The sequence below is a fragment of the Gopherus evgoodei genome, chromosome 12 (genome assembly GCF_007399415.2).
Source record: "Gopherus evgoodei ecotype Sinaloan lineage chromosome 12, rGopEvg1_v1.p, whole genome shotgun sequence".
NCBI lineage: Eukaryota > Metazoa > Chordata > Testudines > Testudinidae > Gopherus > Gopherus evgoodei.
In genome coordinates this window covers 29,068,227-29,087,540 of record NC_044333.1, presented here as the reverse complement: position 1 = coordinate 29,087,540, position 19,314 = coordinate 29,068,227, and the positions used below count along the sequence as shown (strand labels likewise).

General features: G+C 38.7%; 1 long non-coding RNA gene across 1 annotated transcript in view; it reads right to left on the bottom strand.

Moving 5' to 3' along the window:
- Positions 1 to 627: 627 nt before the first annotated feature.
- LOC115660434 overlaps positions 628 to 19,314 on the bottom strand; it is an 83,719-nt gene continuing 65,032 nt past the window's right edge. The window contains exon 3 of the long non-coding RNA XR_004002819.1: positions 628 to 754. This is a non-coding gene — a long non-coding RNA (uncharacterized LOC115660434). The remainder of the gene's footprint in view (positions 755 to 19,314) is intronic.

The window sequence follows — 19,314 nt, the reverse complement described above, 5'->3', positions numbered from 1 at the left end:
AGTACAGACCTGCCCTGAAAAAACATCATTAGCCCCTGCAGAGCTGAACCAACGAAGGTGTACGTGAATCATTTGTTAGCATGCTCAAATCCCAACAGCCTCACAGACAGTGGAGACACATCATTTCCAAAGTCATGTCTAAAGGTATGTCTACACTGCAATAGGAGTGTGACTGTAGCACAAGTGGACATACTCAAGTTAGCTTTGATACAGCTACCTCCACTAACACAGCAGTGAAGCTGACACACGTTCAGGACAAAAAGCATGTACTCGAGCAGCTAACCATGCTACCACATGAGTTGCCTCAGCTTGAGCTCACTAGATCCAAGTTAGCTCAGATATGTCTACACATGCTGCGATCTCACTTATGATCACGTGTGGAGATACCTTCAATTGCCATGGAAGAGGGAGACCTATAGAGGTGAATAGGAGTTGGCTTGCAATGTACCACACCTGTTCTGTAGGATAAATAGAAGTCTGTTCTCTATAAATAAACAGAGGCTTTTGTATACCAGAGCTGTCAATATGACATCTTCTACAAGAACTGAATTCACATGATATACTTATTTTTAAAAGTGCAAGTAAACGAGAATGAATGGGACTGATGTATGTGATAATTACCTTTTGTGTTCTCTTCTTATTCTCCAGTGTTTGAAGTAACGAAGCAGATCCTGGCAGTTCATTAAATTGTGGGGGTTATATCTCAGTCATGGATTCAGACTGGGATTCCAGTGTTGATGTCCTCAAGCAAATCCTAATGAAGGGGGAAAAATGGATAAATTAAAGAAATTGAGTGATCTGAGGTAATGTTTTCTGCAAACAGCTTTTTAAGAGACTAAGCACTCCTCACTTCTCTTAACCAATACAATTTAAAAATAAACACAGTAATGTCTACTATTGTTGATTTCATGTGTATGGTCCTAGAGCCTTAGGGTACACCTGCACTGCAGTTAAAAACCTGCAGCCGGGCTCACACTAAGGGGCTGTTTACCTGCCATGTAGACATTTGGGCGTGGCCTGGACCCTGGGCTCTAGGACCCTGCTAGATGGCTGGATCTCAGTGTTAATCAATGGACTGCAGGGCAGGAAATCCTCTTCAGGACAGGGTTCCAGGATTTTGTCTACAACTCTATACAAATTAATGTCCTCCTCAGACAGTGTGAAAAGCCACATAGAACATGCACATTTAAATTTGGGTGTTTGCATCCCGAATGAAAATATATGGCCCTGAGCATCTTTCTTTCTTAAGAGAGGGCATTCTGGAAGGAAAGGAAGGAGGCAGGAAAGGCAGGGTGAACCAGCAGAGAGAGAAGGTTCAGGATGACTTGATGGGGGCTGCAGTTGAAGGAGAGGGACCATAGCAAGTAGTATGGATGTGCTGTGCCTAAATATATTGGTGAGCCAAGAGAATTGCACCAGAGAGGCAACAACTTAGGGGATGGGGAGGAATACATCCCTCCACGAGGCTGTAGGAGTAGTGCATTTTCACACTCTGTGCCCCAAATTTTAACATTTCCATGAACTGAAGTCTAGTTACAGGTAAACTGAATTTAGTTAGATCCATCTGGTCTGACCACACATTATCCAGCCAGCAGAGTACGTGTTACATCTTCTGGCCTAGGAGACCAAATAGGAAAAGAACATAGAGGAAGAAAGTGTGACCTGTTCCCACACATGAAATGTTTAGTAACTCACTCTAGAGATTTTTAGATAGAGCATCAATTTCCCAGTGACCTAAGAGCAAAAAGCACTAGCTATCACAAAATATGAAATGTGTTTTAGTTGGATGTAGAATGGACATATGTAAATAATGGTGATATTATGCAGCAAAACAGACGTAAATCTCATAATAGGGAATCCAAATAGGATATTACCAAATCATCTAGTGCCATCCCAGTGTAATAGATAGCAGCCAAGGGATTCAACAATTTTCTTGATCTGGATGAATAATGATCCCAATTAAATTTTGTTTTTACAATTATTGATTGTATATCAGCTTTTTTTTGGCTATATTAGCTTAGAGAAACAAACAAAAAATATGAGTATCTATGTAACAGGCTACAGATGCGATAAATCAATCTCTGCTGGATCGATCACTGCCCGCTGATCCGGCAGGTAGTGGAGACATACCCTTAGTTTTAATGTACTAAGAGTAAGACAGTCCTTGCTCCCAGGACCCTACAGTGTAAATAGACAAGTGGTAGGAGAGATGTGGCATTATTATTTCCATTTTATGGATAACAGAGGCATAGAGAAAGCAAGTGACTTGCCCAATGTCACACAGAAGATCTATAGTAGAATCAGGCCTTCAGAATCCCATACCAGTACCGTAACCGTAAGACCAGAAACAGAAACAAACTCTGGCCTGATGGAAGTGGAATATCAGCTCTACATTTTGCTAGTGTTTACTCCATTGACTTTATATCTTTAGGATCCTGAACACAAAAACAAAACAAAACAATGCATCCAGATAGTGAAAATGGTATAACACAACTATGGGGAATCATTAGCTTTGTTAACAAGAAAACTCTAAATACTAGGACTGATGAAATACAATCGTGTCCTCAGATCTCCAGTGCAAACCTCAGAGGTAATTTCACAAAGAAATAGTAAGGGCTAAATGATCATAATGGTACATTAAAGACATATGTTTTAAGAATCAAAATATATCCTTTCAGACATTTTTGTGTTTACCATTTAATGGACCGTCGAGCTGTTATTTATAGGACCACTGTGGCAACAAATTCAATATCTTTTAATACCAAATGGAAGTGAAATGATTTCTGCCATTAAAGCCATACATGACTGATTGCTAAATGGTACATGCATTTCCTCAGTAATATATAATGACCTCCACATAATACAACAACTATGGTCATAACAAATGGTCAAGTCGGATTTCCAACTGGGGATGCTGATGCTAATGACTAGCTATAGAAATCTTAGTGTAAAGAAGAATTGTATGAAAGCCAGATAAGAATATTGAAAAGCACTATAGTAAAACTTAACAATACTATTTTTACATCCATAGAGGTTGTCACTTAGATATGCTTAAGATATTTCTTTGTAAATGGTTGAAGAACTATAGCAACACAGAAGGTATAGCACTGCCAAATGTTGATAAAAAGGAAGGCACATATAAGAGTGAGATCAAGGACATACTAATTGTAGTTATAGTGAGGAAACCGAACAGTGAAAGGATTAGATTTGACTTTGTGATGAACAATGAAATCTTAAAGACTGGCAGCACTGTACAAACAGTATGGTAAATTGGGTATATTTTTACAAAAACATAAGGCTTTCTCTGAAAGGATGACTGACGGTATGTGATTTTCTTTTACGGACAAAATGTAAAAGCTATTAGAAGAAAACATGCTTTTTAAAAACAATCTTCTTAGAAAGAAAAAAAAGGATACAATTTAGTATCTGTCCCTTTTCAAGAAGGATCTCTTGAATCATCATTAAGAACCATCAAACTTTCACTAATATATAGTACATAGGTATGGAAATGTCCTATTTTTTCATTTGTTACAATGCAGTGCTGAAGACCAGTACAGAACTCATGCACCATTTAAATCCTAGTTAACCCCCCAAAATACAAAATAAGTGGAATGCAACCCCTGTGTTGGCTCTCTTCACAGGGAAGAACTCATTCTAAATGATCTCTTAACCAAAAATGAAACAATTAATATTGAAGTTGAATAAGTTATTCAAATTACACTTTATTCAAAAAATTTAGTTTCTTTCTCTTGGAACAATGTCCTCAAACAGATCTCAGATTTGTTAAGTTCAATAGCTAGATGACTTATTTCAATAGTATTGATTTTCAGGCCTGCTAGTCACTATTTGATATGTGAAATTTGAGATGAATTGCTTGATTGCAATTGGTCACAGAAGTCAAATGGCATTTTTTTCTGTTGCGTAATCAGATAAATATATTAGATAGAAGCAATGCAGTTGGAAGCTTATGAGGTGTCATGCTGGTGCCAGGAATCAGTGGGTCCCAAATAACTAAATATTTTTAAAAAGTTTTTACTTTTACTTTTAATTTCTTAATGTCTGCCCTCTCAGCTACCTATTACCTCTGGTTTTTCTAAAGCAATTTCAGATGATTCTACCAGTTTGGAAAGTCTGAGTATCTCTAACCATGAAGACAGGTTGGTATTATATTTATAGTATGATCAGTATTTGACCTATTGTGAGGGAAGATAGTACATTTCTGGGGCATGCCATAGGAAGATGAGGTGGAAGATCAAATTTTCTGACCTGATCTCTGTGCAGGAGGTAAGGATTAACAGTGCAAATCCAGATACAGGTGCAGCTAAGTAACTATCAGAAGAACAATTTGGAAGATATAAGAGGAACAGAAAGAGGAAGAGAGCTACTGGAACTGGGTCTAGCTGGGCAAACCCAAGTACCAGCACTTGGAAGTATTTGGTTACAAGGAGCAGCGAGACAGCCAGAAAAATACTCAGCAGAAACATGGCTGCCTGTGGAGAGATGCCATCTGGAATGTCTCTGAATTGATGTAGCTTTATATCCCAAGAAAAAGAGTTTAATTTCAGTGTTTAAAGTTACTTGTGTCAGAGGGAAGAAAATCAAAGGTCTGTATTGGCTGGACGGTACTCTGGGGAGAAGGAAGTAGCCTCGTGAAAGACAGTGGGAAGAGTTCAGGGCATAGAGTTGGGTCCAGATCCTCAAATGTATTTAGGCACTTAACTCACATTGAATTCAATGGGTGTTAAACATTGAAATACCTTTTGAGGTTTTGGGCTTGATATCTGCCTTGTTTGTTGAGCACTAAGAAAAACTGTGTTATCATTATCAGCACTATAAAAGCACATACAGATGTAAATGGTCACAGCTCCATTAACTTCAATAGAGTTATGATCATTTACACAAGTGTAGGATCAGGCCACCAGTATTTAACATGAATAGGAACGAGATATTTGTGCCACACTAAGATAGTCTTGATTTTGTGTCAGTTTATTCAAGTATTCAAGGTCCAATTTTGTTCTCAGACAACTGTATATGGATCCATTTCCTATTGACCTAAATGAGGGTTGGAACCATATATGAGTGTAAAAGGCAAATCAGACCTTATGTAAGTAATGGTGTAGCTAATTTACAAAGGATACAAAATATTTCACTATTTAAGTGGACTGAGGTTGTGATTAGCAATTGCGCACTGGGGTCATCAATTACAACACTGCTATTGTATTCTAATCTAGTATTCTATTAGTGTTATTGAAAGATCTTACTGAAATCACACACACACACACTTCCTTCTTGACTTTCAATTTCATTTATTTTTAGCTTCTGGATGAATTTAGTGTGTGTGTAATGAGCAGAGAAATAGAAAAAAGAAACTCCAAAACTCTGTACACAGAGCTGGAGAGGTATAGCAAAAAGTAAACATATTCATTGTCTTACAAAGGAAAAAGGTATTGACTAGCTCCTGAAGAATGCAGTGTTGAGATGAAAATGAGGCTGCAGTGGAAATAGAATGAGAAATAGGATTTGCTCTGGGGTGAGCACAACAAACCTATCAGACTACACATCTAAATGGCAGCAGCCCCATCAAACAAATTCTTGATGACTAAATAATATAAAATAGAAGGACTGGGGAGTAAGAAAAGCTGAAAGATGGGAAACGAAGCTGCTAAATGAAAGAACTGTTTCTGCAAAGGTCAGTAAAGGATAGGATTAGTTTGGACTAAGCTTATATTACAATTGAATTTGCAATATTTTCAAACACTTCTGAACAAGCATTCCTTGCTACTTTTAATACAAGTTCTGAGCCATGACTATCTAAATAGGACAGAGTGGGCATTAAAAGTTCATAGGGCTTGATATTACCTGTTTAAAAAATGAGCCCCTACGGAATTCTGCTTTGTTACGAACCTTTATTAGCCTTGTAGCCAATGGCAATTAAGGTATTGTGGCATATCTGTCAGCATGCACGGAGATTACTAGTAAATGCACTTAGAAGTCTAGGAGCCAAAAGCTACAACCACAAGCCAGGAATACTAATTCAGGCTTGATTCAGTATAAACAGTCAAAGGGACAGATAATGCATACTTGTCTCTTTTTGTTGGCATATTTATGTATCATTTTGCTCTACCCTTTCCTGGCATATAATTAAGGCAACAGAAAATAGTACAAGTTTTTAGATTATTCTGAAAGATAGGAGAAGCTGGTTCTGATAGTCTGCCCGCATAGGGACGGAACTGATGTAGTCATTTGTCGCACACTATATGTTAATGGAATGCCTTTTCCTGGAGTTGCTGAAAGACATGTTTGAAAACTCACCATTATAGTTGGGCAAATATCCAGCAAATGTAGCTCCTTTGGTTTGTTATATCTGAACATACATAGTTTCTTTTTAAAACATGGTTAGCTTTTGAAATTGTTTGAATCTTTAGTAAGAACAAGTTAGTCCTGGCTCTTAACCCAAAACTGTTCACTGAGCATATTCAGTATTTGCAGTTCATTATTTGAGTTGTGTGTGACCTAAGTCACATGGTGTTTCTGTTTTCTGACTGCATGACCTAAACTTAATAACCTACAACCCTGTCTGCCTAAAATGATTTTTTGTTTTGCTCAAAACAAAATTCACTCTGTTATTAAATGGATCTTGGCTGCAGCTCAGAATATACTTTCAGCAAACATTCATATTAACTAAATTTTTCTCACATGAGTGCTTGCAAAAGGTGAACAACAAACGGCACAATCATGATGAAAGTGAAATTCCATTTAGAAGTCCCTGAATGCATGTGAATAATCTCCTTCATTATTTGTCCATCCCTGTTGAGCACTACTGTTTGGAATAGATTGGGGAAAACTTGGCAACATAAGAAAGACCTGTCCTTTAAATGATCTTGCTACCAAAGGTAGAACTGCCATGGAGTATCATCCATGCTGAGATTGTTCAGAAGTTCTTTTCCAGTTTTGTACTGTTGTTGACTTACTGTAATGTGTTGCCTTATGTAAAAAGTATCTCCACTGACACACACAAACAAAACATAAACAACCACACAAAAGAAAAACAAAATGAAACAAACAAAAAACATTCCATGCATAGATCTTTTCCGGGTTTTCAAAACAATAATATTTTGTACTCTACCCTTCAAATTTTGGCACAAACGATTTTTTTTTAAAGAGTCATACTATTTTCAGGATGTGAAATGTTGCCACTTTCATCATGGCAAAAGCAAAATTTTTGTCATAGATTGAAATCAGACACAAAAATGAGTCTTCACTTCAAAATGTCACAGCAAACCTGATGGCTGAACTTTGTGACTTTGTCCTCACCCACAACTATTTCACATTTGGGGACAATATATAGCTTCAAGTCAGCGGCACGGCTATTGGTACCCGCATGGCCTCACAGTATGCCAACATTTTTATGGCTGACTTAGAACAACACTTCCTCAGTTCTTGTCCCCTAACACTCCTACTCTACTTGTGCTACATCGATGACATCATCATCTGGACCCATGGAAAAGAAGCCCTTGGGAATTCCACCAAGATTTCTACAATTTCCATCCCACCATCAACCTCAGCCGGGGCCAATCCACACAAGAGATCCACTTCCTGGACACTACAGTGCTAATAACCACCACCCTATACCAGAAACCCACTGCCCGCTATACTTACCTACATGCCTCCAGCTTTCATCTAGACCACATCACACGATCCATTTTCTACAGCAAATCTCTAAGATACAACCACATTTGCTCCAATCTCTCAGGCAGAGACAAAATCTCTATCATTCTTAAAACTGCAATACCCACCTGCTGAAGTGAAGAAACAGATTGATAGAGCCAGAAGAGTAGCCAGAAGTCACCTACTACTGGACAGGCCCAACAAAGAAAGTATCAGAACACCACTAGCTGTCACCTTCAGCCCCCAACTAAAACCTCTCCAGCGCATCAAGGATCTACAACTTATCCTGAAGGACAATCCCTCACTCTCACAGATCTTGGGAGACAGGCCAGTCCTCGCTTACAGACAGACTCCCAACCCGAAACAAATACTCACCAGCAACCACACAACAATAACACTAACCCAGGAACCTATCCTTGCAACAGAGGCATTTGCCAACTTTGTCCACATATCTATTCAAGGAACACCATCACAGGCCCCAATCACAGCAGCTACACCATCAAGGGCTCATTCACCTGCACATCTACCAATGTGATATACGTTTTAAACCTGCTACCTATTAATTTCATTTGGTGATCCCTAGTTCTTGTATTATGGGAATAAGTAAATAACTTTTCCTTATCCACTTTCTCTACATCACTCATGATTTTACATACCTCTATCATATCCCCCCCTTAGTCTCCTCTTTTCCAAGCTGAAGAGGCCTAGCCTCTTTAATTTTTCCTTGTATGGGACCTTCTCCAAACCCCTAAACATTTTAGTTGCCCTTTTCTGAACCTTTTCTAGTGCTAGAATATCTTTTGTGAGGTGAGGAGACCACATCAGTACACAGTATTCAAGATGTGGGAGTACCATGGATTTATATAAGGGCAATAAGATATTCTCTGTTTTATTCTCTATCCCCTTTTTAATGATTCCTAACATCCTGTTTGCTTTTTTGACCGCCTCTGCACACTGCATGGACATCTTCAGAGAACTATCAACGATGACGCCAAGATCTTTTTCCTGACTCGTTGTAGCTAAATTAGCCCCCCATTATATTGTATGTATAGTTGGGGTTATTTTTTCCAATGTGCATTACTTTACATTTATCCACATTAAATTTCATTTGCCATTTTGTTGCCCTATCACTTAGTTTTGTGGGATCTTTGAAGTTCTTCACAATCTGCTTTGGTCTTAACTATCTTGAGTAGTTTAGTATCATCTGCAAACTTTGCCACCTCACTGTTTACCTCTTTCTCCAGATCATTTATGAATAAATTGAATAGGATTGGTCCTAGGACTGACTTCTGGGGAACACCACTAGTTACCCCTCTCCATTCTGAGAATTTACCATTTAATTCCTACCCTTTGTTCCCTGTCTTTTAACCAGTTCTCAATCCATGAAAGGACCTTCCCTTTTATCCCATGACAGCTTAATTTACGTAAGAGCCTTTGGTGAGGGACCTTGTCAAAGGCTTTCTGGAAATCTAAGTACACTATGTCCACTGGATCCCCCTTGTCCACATATTTGATGACCCCTTCAAAGAACTCTAATAGATTAGTAAGACACGATTTCCTTTTACAGAAACCATATTGATTATTGCTCAACAGTTTATGTTTTTCTATGTGTCTGACAATTTTATTCTTAACTATTGTTTAGACTAATTTGCCCGGTACCGACGTTAGACTTACTGGTCTGTAACTGCTGGGATCACCTCTAGAGCCCTTTTTAAATATTGGTGTTACGTTAGCTAACTTCCAGTCATTGGGTACCGAAGCTGATTTAAAGGACAGGTTACAAACCTTAGTTATTAGTTCCACAACTTCACATTTGAGTTCTTTCAGAACTCTTGGGTGAATGCCATCTGATCCTGGTGACTTGTTAATGTTGAGTTTATCAATTAATTCCAAAACCTCCTCTAGTGACACTTCAATCTGTAACAGTTCCTCAGATTTGTCACCTACAAAAGCCGGCTTAGGTTTGGGAATCTCCCTAACATCCTCAGCCGTGAAGACTGAAGCAAAGAATCCATTTAGTTTCTCCGCAATGACTTTATCGTTTTTAAGAGCTCCTTTTGTATTTTGATTGTCAAGGTGAGGTGAGGGAGAAGGGAAGAAAATAAATTAATGTAACCTGTTAGCATTTGTAAAGTCACTTTGGAGACAAACACTGTTAACATTGATCCTAGTCATTCTAGTTATGTACCTGATAAACATTTTTGCTTTTACATGTTAGAGTTAAGGAGCTTAGCCTACCTTCATTTCTGCTCTGTGAGCATTTGATGTATTGACCAGACAAATGCATCTCATTTAATCTCTTACTAAAGATATTGAACCAAATTCTGAAACCAATTAGGCTATACAGAACAGAATTTTCCCTGTTAATGTATGAGTTGGTGTATTTTAGATAAGTATTTACCCTTTCTACAAATCTGATAAAGCCCACACCAACCATACTCTAATACAGAGTTGAATAAAATATTCCAGTTTGGTATACTTGTCTCAATGTCTTGCTTGATATTATCAAGGAAATACTAAGCAAACTGTCTACTTAGATAGTCTAATTGTTAGAGACATATAATATCTTTTTCTGCCTGTGGTTTATGGGACTCAAAATATTTTCTTACGAGGTGCCTAACCTGCTTTAACTTGCAGAATTCAATTACCAAATAAATTCATGCCTAGTGTAATGCTGTTGACACCAATGGCTTTACATTAGGGGAAAACTGGCTTTTGGACTATAATTTTGTAGTAGCTTTTGAGCATTTTCACTGAGAAAAAATGTTAAGAAAAAATTACTCATTGTATCTAATTTAATTTGATTTGATTTAATTCTATTATGCATATATTAAGCCAGATTTTGCCCTGTTATAATACTATAACCACACTGAAGCAAGTAGTGTTCTATTTTCAAATCCTTGGAACATTAACTTCCAGGTGAAAGACATTATGAAATTAGGAGGGTATGGCAGCAGTAGGATATAGACTTTAATCTGAAGAGTTTGTTGGGGCATAGTGCAGGTGGGGAGACCTGTGCTCAGGTACTCCTGATGAGGTGTGAGAGTAGGGTTCATCTATGAAATGGTTACTTGCAAAAGGTAAAATAAGAGGAGTTGTAATTCTAGGATGTCTTGGGAGGAGGGGGTAAGAGGAGATCTCCTTGCAGGGAAGGAGCAAATGGTAAAGAGTTGTTGCAGGAGTGTTTGTCAGTTAACAAATGGATCTGGATTGTTGTCAAAGGGTTCTGAGAGTTTTCAAAAAATTGGTGAGATGGCTGGTGCACATCTTTCTTGGGCAGTTTTGTATAGATCTAGTACTTGGAAAGAGGCTGAAGCACCTGGTGTGGTTATGGCCAAAATTGTTTAAAAAAAAAATCTTATTCTGCTGAGCGGTGATTATCTACAGCACCAACTGATTTCAGTTTATGGTCTTCGGACTCGAGTTGGTGAGGAGGAGGGCTGTATGTGCACATTAGTATATTCCTTATTATTACTCTAAAGATATCTTACAGTGGACAACAGTGTTCATCTAGAAAACTGGCATGGAGGGAGATTAAGATCATTTCTAAAAAAACAAAAACACTAAAAAAACCTCATCCTTTTTACAGATTTAGCAATCTGGCTGCTACGAAATATATTACAGCCTGCTACATTTACATTACCATAGTGAGTGACAGTGTCTCTTATTCCAATCGTCTTACTAAATAATGGTTTATTCGAATGGAAAATTTGGCAAGAAGAAGTATATGTTTTCCAAAATGACAGCATATCACACAAGCTAAATCCATTACAAATCTGTGTATGACTTCACTTGTATCACTAAGCTGCATGTTTTCCCTCTGTTAACTTAGCGCACTTTCAATTCCACCCATGGGATGCAACAGAACAACTCATATCTGTTCCTCCAATATGCTGATGTTACTGTCATCTATCATAAAAAGCTATTTGATACTTGTTTGCCAGTGAATAACAAAACATAATAGTTATTAATGGCTAGATTAAGAGAACAAGATACTTTGAGTCACTGTTGTGTATTACTAATATTGTCTCTCAAAAGCTAGCAGAATATATCTTGCATCTATTTACTAATTATATTATGACAATGTCTTTCAAAATGCCACAGAGTAGAAAATGTACCTAAATAACTGAGTAAACAAGGCTGATTATGCATCAGTTTGAGATTTTCTTGGTTAACTAAGGTTCTCAGTGTTTACAATAAAATGCTTTAAATATAATAATTGTCAGTAAATTTCAGATATTGCATACCATTGTGAACTCCTTACGTCCACTCTTGAAGGACATTCAATTTCTAGAGTGTCCCAACTCCAGAGACAGTTATGCCTAAAAGACCTGATGTAAAGTTCTTTGAAGTCAATGAGAGTCTTTCAATTTACTTCTGCTGGCTTTGGTTCTATCACATAGTGGGGACCACCACCAAAACTAGTAACTTTTCTAGCATTAGGAAACACATAACTGCTGTTAACCTTTCACTATGATAAAAAATGGCCATTTAACCCTAGTTTTGGTTCCCTATCGTAATCAGTTTTTGCTCCATGACAATATTTTGCCTCTCACCCTTGATTACTTAACTTATTTAGCCTTCTAGTAGGGATCTTGATAAAGGGCTTTTGGAAGTCTCCTTTATTCAGTACTTTGACACTTGCAAAGAATCCTAAGATTAGTGAAACATGATTTTGCTATTGCAGAAACCCTGTTGGTTAGACCCATCTGTAGCAGGAAGAGATGCTGAGACATAAGCCCTTGTATTAGAGGCCTGAGGCCTGAATTATAGTGGTCAAAACTTTGCTGATATGAAGCAAAGTCAGGTTGTGACCAAGAGGCAGGCCAAGTCTGTGGATTTATTGGGCAATTTAATTGAGGTCTGCTGTCTTCGCTATCTGTGCAGAACTGGAACAGAACACTAAATTAATGGACACGCAGCCAACTTCTGACCACACCATCATATCATGACTTCCCAGATGTTGTTTGACTTTATTTTAAATTTGTTTCAAGCGATTTATCATGTGTAGATTTAGCACTTGTAATATTCTTCTGATATGATGCCTGAATTGGATTGTGAAAGATGTGTAATAATGCTATTGTAAGGAAGTACTTAATCAAGTGTATTACAAATGTTTCATGATTTGTTTTAGTCCATGTGTTATGTACCCATTGTAGATAACTAAAAAGCCCATTTACTCATGAAATAGTGCTGTTTTGAGTTCCTATTTGTAGAAGAAGGTAGCAATACTTGATTTTTAGCTTCAAGTTTAGTATGTAATGTAAAAGAAGAAGTTTGTTTCCATGAAATGTCACATTCAGACATCTACAGCAGCGATGAAACACTTGATGTTGCATGTGCTGTGGGGAGGAAAATTGACATCCTCTAATCCTGGCACTTTTAAACATATCTGAAACAATCACTTATCCAATAAGAATATATTGAAGATTATGCAAAAAAGCCAATTTCATTTTTCCCTCTGGAAAATTGGATTCAAAAGTCTTATAACATAACTACATCTATGTTTTATCAATAAAACTTGATGAGCCAGAAATTGTATTTTATGCTGGAGGCACTAAGCCTATTGCACGTATATGGCTGTGATTGTATTCCTACTATCATGAGCTAGGTTAAAAACCTTTTCAACTGCATTTATTTGCAGAATTTTGAATACTGACGCACCCAGCCAAGGATTAGTCTTTCAAGGGAAGGAGGACAAATTTGGACAAACAATCAGCACTGACCTTGCATAATTAATCTAACACTGACATCTGAAGAATAAAATATGTATTATAACGATGACAAGATTTTTGTCATAAAGAAACCCCTTTGCTACTAACAGACTATCCAATTGTTTTACAACACATCTACATTTATAGAAGTCTGAAACAGCACTGTTGGTCATGGTGTGCTATGATGACAGCTGCTGAGACCTTTTGCTGGGAAGCTGTCAGAACTTAAAAGGATCCATGCCTGGGTGGGAAATATAAAATGAATACTTCAATGCTACAGAATATGATGCTTGTGACTTAATGGCACATTTCCCTATGAGGCAGTTCTGAACCAATGCCCCAGTATAGGGTCAGGAGGCATACAGTGGGCATGACATCCTGGGCAGAGGGATAGGTGGAGTGGCATGTCAGAAGTAGCTGTATAGTACTCAGAAGAATATTCTTTCCAAGAGTACATACGCAGGCTCCCACAAACATGTTACACTGCTCCAGCCAGTTAATGCAGAAACTGAAGAAGTCAGAATTTGGTTCATAAGACACATGAGGCACATGCTGTGGAATGCCTACTCTTTTTCATCAAAAAAACAAATCTCCCTCAGACTCTCAAATGGAGTCTACTTGCATTACTGTCACTCCTCTCACCCCAGTCGTGGGCAAGGACCCTACTGTGCTAGGTACTATACACAGAGAATGAAAACAGACAGTCTCTGTCCCAAACAGCTTTCATTCTAAGTCTAGCTGAGTGACCCTCAGGACTTGTCCTGTAATGACTGTTCTAAACATTTATTCATTTATGGAATAGCTTGTCAACCAAATGCACAAAGGAAGTCTGTAAATGCTAACTTGCTATTTGTAGTGCTTATTAGCTGCAACAAGCTGTATAGGTGCCCTTAAACCTAGGTGCTACACAGACAGTCTCTCTACCTGAACAGCTTACAATCTAATTTCTAGATTGAATTAAAGTAGGTCCCAAAATATGCTATGTTCTTTCCAAATATTTAAAACCTGATTGCTCCTCTATGTAGCATACAATCTAAGGCCCTGGTCCTGATAGCTAAACCACACAGGTAGAGCCTTGTGAATTGGGTTCTTATCTACATGACTCTTGCATAGATAAATGTATGGGACTGGGACCTAGAACTTAATTACAAGCATAGGAACACTACAGAACTGAGACATCATTAATGTCTGACATCCTCATGTACTTGTTTTAATTATAGGCAGACTAAAGTTAAGCTTGCCTATCAACTTTAAATTATAAAATCCTACTTTTAATTGTTAATAACTTTTCCAAACTCTTTGGGTTAAAACTTTCTATGCTAACTGCCTTGGGACTTTTTTTTTTTTTTGAAGGGGGAGGTGGAGAAGGGGTGAACTTCAGCAAACACTGGCCAGCTATTTTTCAGAACAAGATTGAAGAAAAATACATTTTCCCCATGGGGAAAATGTCTACAGCTGCCTTGCTGAGACTTTCTAGCATATTCATGCTTTGGAGCAGGGACTTGAAATTTGGCAGGTAAATAGCCCGGGTGCCAGCCCTGTGAGGAAAAAAAACCCTCAAATTTGGTCAAGTTATGACCCTCTGAGCATGTTCAAAAACATTTTTGGTAGAGACATCTTAGTGTGTTTAGTTTACTAAATTCTCCACAGAGTCCATCTGTACCATGCATGCTCCAGCCCATGGTTACATGGCTGAGCAGGACTTTCAATGCAATTACTCCTTCTGGTTGCCAGCAGACACTGTGGTGCTGCTAGGCACAGGAACTGAGAACAGGGAGACTCTCACCTGTATTCTCAACACTTGCTGAAGGCTCCCAGGCAGCATAGAAAAGGAGGAGAGAAACAACCTGACTTGGTATGGAGAAGGGCAAGGAGCGGGGCCTGAAAACTGGGAAGATATGGAGCAGGAAGAAGAAGGCAAGACTGGGATAGGGACCAAAATGTTTGCAATCATTAGAGAATATGCCCGTCAGATCCTCACCCAGCCCAGGATTCCAGAGCCCCGACATTCTTCTGATGTCAGCAAATATCTATGAAGTCCCATCTAGTGGCTGGCCCAGAGGATGTTATCCAATTACCTCCAGGGTCAGCAAACTTTCAGAAGTGGTGTGCTGAGTCTTCTTTTTTTTTCACTCTAATTTAAGGTTTTGCGTGCCAGTTATACATTTTAACACTTTTAGAAGGTCTCCTTCTATAAGTCCATGATATATAACTAAACTAGTGTTGAATGTAAAGTAAACAAGGTTTTTAAAATGTTTAAGAAGCTTCATTTAAAATTAAATTAAAATGCAGAGCCCCCCAGACTGGTGATCAGGACCCGGGCAGTGTGAGTGCTACCGAAAATCAGCTCGCGTGCCGCCTTTGGCACACGTGCCATAGGCTGCCTACCCCGGAATTATCTCGAGTTACAGAGATCTGTGCTGGGGTTATAAAGATTCTGATCCTGATGATGATTCATGTGGGGGAGTTGATGTGGACCCATATGGCTCAAATATACATATATTTCAACCATATGGATACATATCCACTAACCTACATGGATCATCATCAGGATTAGTAGATATGTATTAACTTAGAAAACATTAAAGGAACAGTACGGTTTCAAAAATAGGTCTTCACAAGTACCTCTCAGCTCCGTTTCCTTGGAGTGATATTTGCACAGCTTAAAACACTGGGTAGTGTTTTGGTTTTTTCCCCCACCCTAGCCTGTGCATACTATCAGTGGAATAATGCTACATGGAAAGGGGGGCATCTCTTTCTGTGATCACAGGGAGTATAGGCATTTGTGAACCCTGGGAAAAAAATGGTGAGGGGGAGAGGATTCTCAGTGTCCTCTTGGGGTAAAGCAGCTATCATTTTCATGATGCTTAATTTGAGGGGTACTTTTTCAGGGAGGCACATGAGCAGAGGCAGCCTGGCTATGGGCAACTTCTCCTCCTCCCCAACAAATTAATATAACAAACCATACAGACTTGGCCTGGAAATGGACTGCAAAACAATATGAACTCAACTCCTTTTGTGCCAACAATCATCATCCCAGGAAAATCCTACTTCTAGCACAAATGGATTAATATGAATAATGAGATGCTTACCCTCAAAAATCTTTAATATAGAAAAGGCTACACTAAGCCGTGGTCTATTTAAAAATAGAACCTCGATGTCATGCAAGTGCTTGGGTCACAAATCAGCTTTCCAGTTTCTAAAAGCCTCATTTAACATACCTGTTACCCAAACACAATATATCGCAGGGGACTTGAAATACCACAAATGCAATTGGCCTGTGCTTTATGAAGCGGTGCAAGGGAGGTACAAGCACACTTTTTTCTGAATAAAAACACAGTAGCACAGATTTGTCCATTCAAAGATCTCTTGGTCACACTCTTCAAAATTGCCCCCACAGGGTTTACCCATAAGATCACAGTATTAATGATATGTGACCATTTCTATCTTCAAGATGGATGAGTGAGTTTTTTAAATTCTTTTTTACAGACGGGAGAGCTCTATCTGTCTCCATCCCACTCCCCGCAACCGGGCTGGAATGCTTGTAATTATATTTTCAGAGCTGTGGTTAAAAACAAAAGATACAAAGCGCACCAGCAATCACCCAGAATAAGTGGAGTAGTACAGAGATGATGCAGTATTAGACTTGCTAAAGTATATGGATTAATGTGAAGTTACAGTGGGTTTTGGAGAATAATAGTGTGTAAAGAACCTCCCACTGGGTATGCTATATACATTTACTTAAGCAGTGGAAGCTATCTAAACAAGAGAATGCAATCATACCCAATCACAACCTGGAATGGAACAACAGATGCCAATGGATAATATACAAAGCCTAGGAGCTGATTCCATTATTGATCACTTATTTCTGGATAATTTGCTCTTCCATCAATAGTAATAAAAAGAGGGTGAGGATTGATCAAATGCAGTATGACAAGAGACCATCTTGGGAAATGTGTATACAGATCCATCTTTAATTTCAGAGATGCTGTAATCCATTTTCATGTCAGTAAACAATATATTGATAATGAGTTGAAGGGAAAAATGTTATTAGGATTACTTGTTCATACAACTTTCCTCAGTGAAATGAATTGTTTTTCCTACTTATTTGATTTTTGGAGTTCTTGGTGGTTTTGTTCAAACTGTAATCCAAATTTTAAAGATACTCTGGCACATGGAATGACAGTGAAAGTAATGAATAGCCAATAGAGTTTTGTTTTTTTCTTTGCTGGGGGGAGGAGGAAGAGAAAGAGATCCTGAGAGATGCCTTCATTTCTCTTTGTGGTACTCTTACTTCTCTAAAGTCTTTAAGTCATATTCTAGAGAGCTCTTAAATCACTATCCTTGTATATCTAGAATGGGTAGCCTTCTGTTACAAGTGGTTACCCATGTGCTTGGCTGACCATGGCCAGTGTCTTGGTTGAACCTCCTAGGGACAGGGCATTCTTGCCCAATGCTTTGGACTGAGTGCTCAGATAATACACTCCTGGCATCATTCCCAAGTTCTTTCCTTGTATTGGAGAACAAATCTTAGTATTTCACATGGACAGAACAAGCCTCAAAACAGGTCTCGAACAAATCTTAAAATACTGAGTGAAAATGAAATTAAAGCAAAAACAAAAAGGTACAAAACATAAGTCTCGTGCTTAAAGTATCTGAGGTTAAAAGAGAAACAAGGCAGAGAAGGAAAAAATCCTGGGTTTGTCATGCAGAGTATTAAAGTCCTTATGTCTCTTGGCAAATTTTTTCGTCCCCTTCCAGCCCCCATGGAAAATTCCTGTAGAATTTGAGAGAATGAAACAAATAGATGTTGGTACCCTACTGTGGGGAACTCACGTGCTAACCTCTTTGCAGATCTTTGAAGCCATCCTATAGAAGTCCATAGCAAAGATGGAATTCTTCTAAAATCTACAGGACAGCATTAACATTGTACAGAAATGTTATTACACTTTATTAAATCTTGTAGAACTCTTCTAAGGTCTCACTGACCAACAGCATTTTTCCATCTCTAACCTTTGGCATACCACTGCTGTGACTTCTTGCTATCTCCTTCAATCACTTCGAAGAGTGCATTGGTATTGCGTAGTAGCAAGAAAGTCAAATGCTTCATTATACATAAATGAGAATGTTTGCTCAGCTGTAGTAACTTGGTTATAATGTTGTGTCCCATTTCTAGCGGAACACATATTCTATATGTAAGCAGAGTTAGGATGAGCCCTACCCTGACATCTGGTGGTGAATTATGGGGAATGTGGAAAGGAATTTTAAGTATTTGCATTGGCACACTCACCCCATCTAGCATAGCGCACGGCAGCCTGGGATGGTTATTTTGACAGCTCTGGGATCCCCAAATTCTTTGTTACTGGGGCAAGAGGAATAAACTATTGTTACCCGATTATGTGAATGAGGAACTACGAGACTGCTTTATGACAGAAATGTCTCAACATAAATAAAGTGACACTTGCCAGACAAGGGACATGGGTTCCAAAACCCAGTGAATTGAGAGAGGCTGAGGACAGGTATCTGTGCCTGGTGGTGCAGGCTCCTTGTGTGAGCCAGAAGCACCAGTTCCACCCACTTCTCTCTCCACTGTGGAATATCAGAGTTGATTTTTCTTATTCCCTTAAGAATCTAGATACAGGTTACTGAGCTGAACTCACTTTGGGCTAATGGTGCACTAGCACTGGGGCTCCCTTACTATGAGCTGAAATCACTAAAGAGCTGGAATTACTGAGCTGAGAGCACTGAGTACTGTGCTAACTAGTGGGGGAGCCTGAAGCTATACTGCGGAACAGAGCAGCTGGCAGAGTGGCGTGGAGCAGTTTGTGGGGATGGCTAGAGTGGAACACGGGACAGCTGGTGGAGCAGAGCAGCTGGCAGAGTGGATGGGTGGAAAAGCCCACAGAGCGAGCAGAGCCGAGCAGTTTGCAGG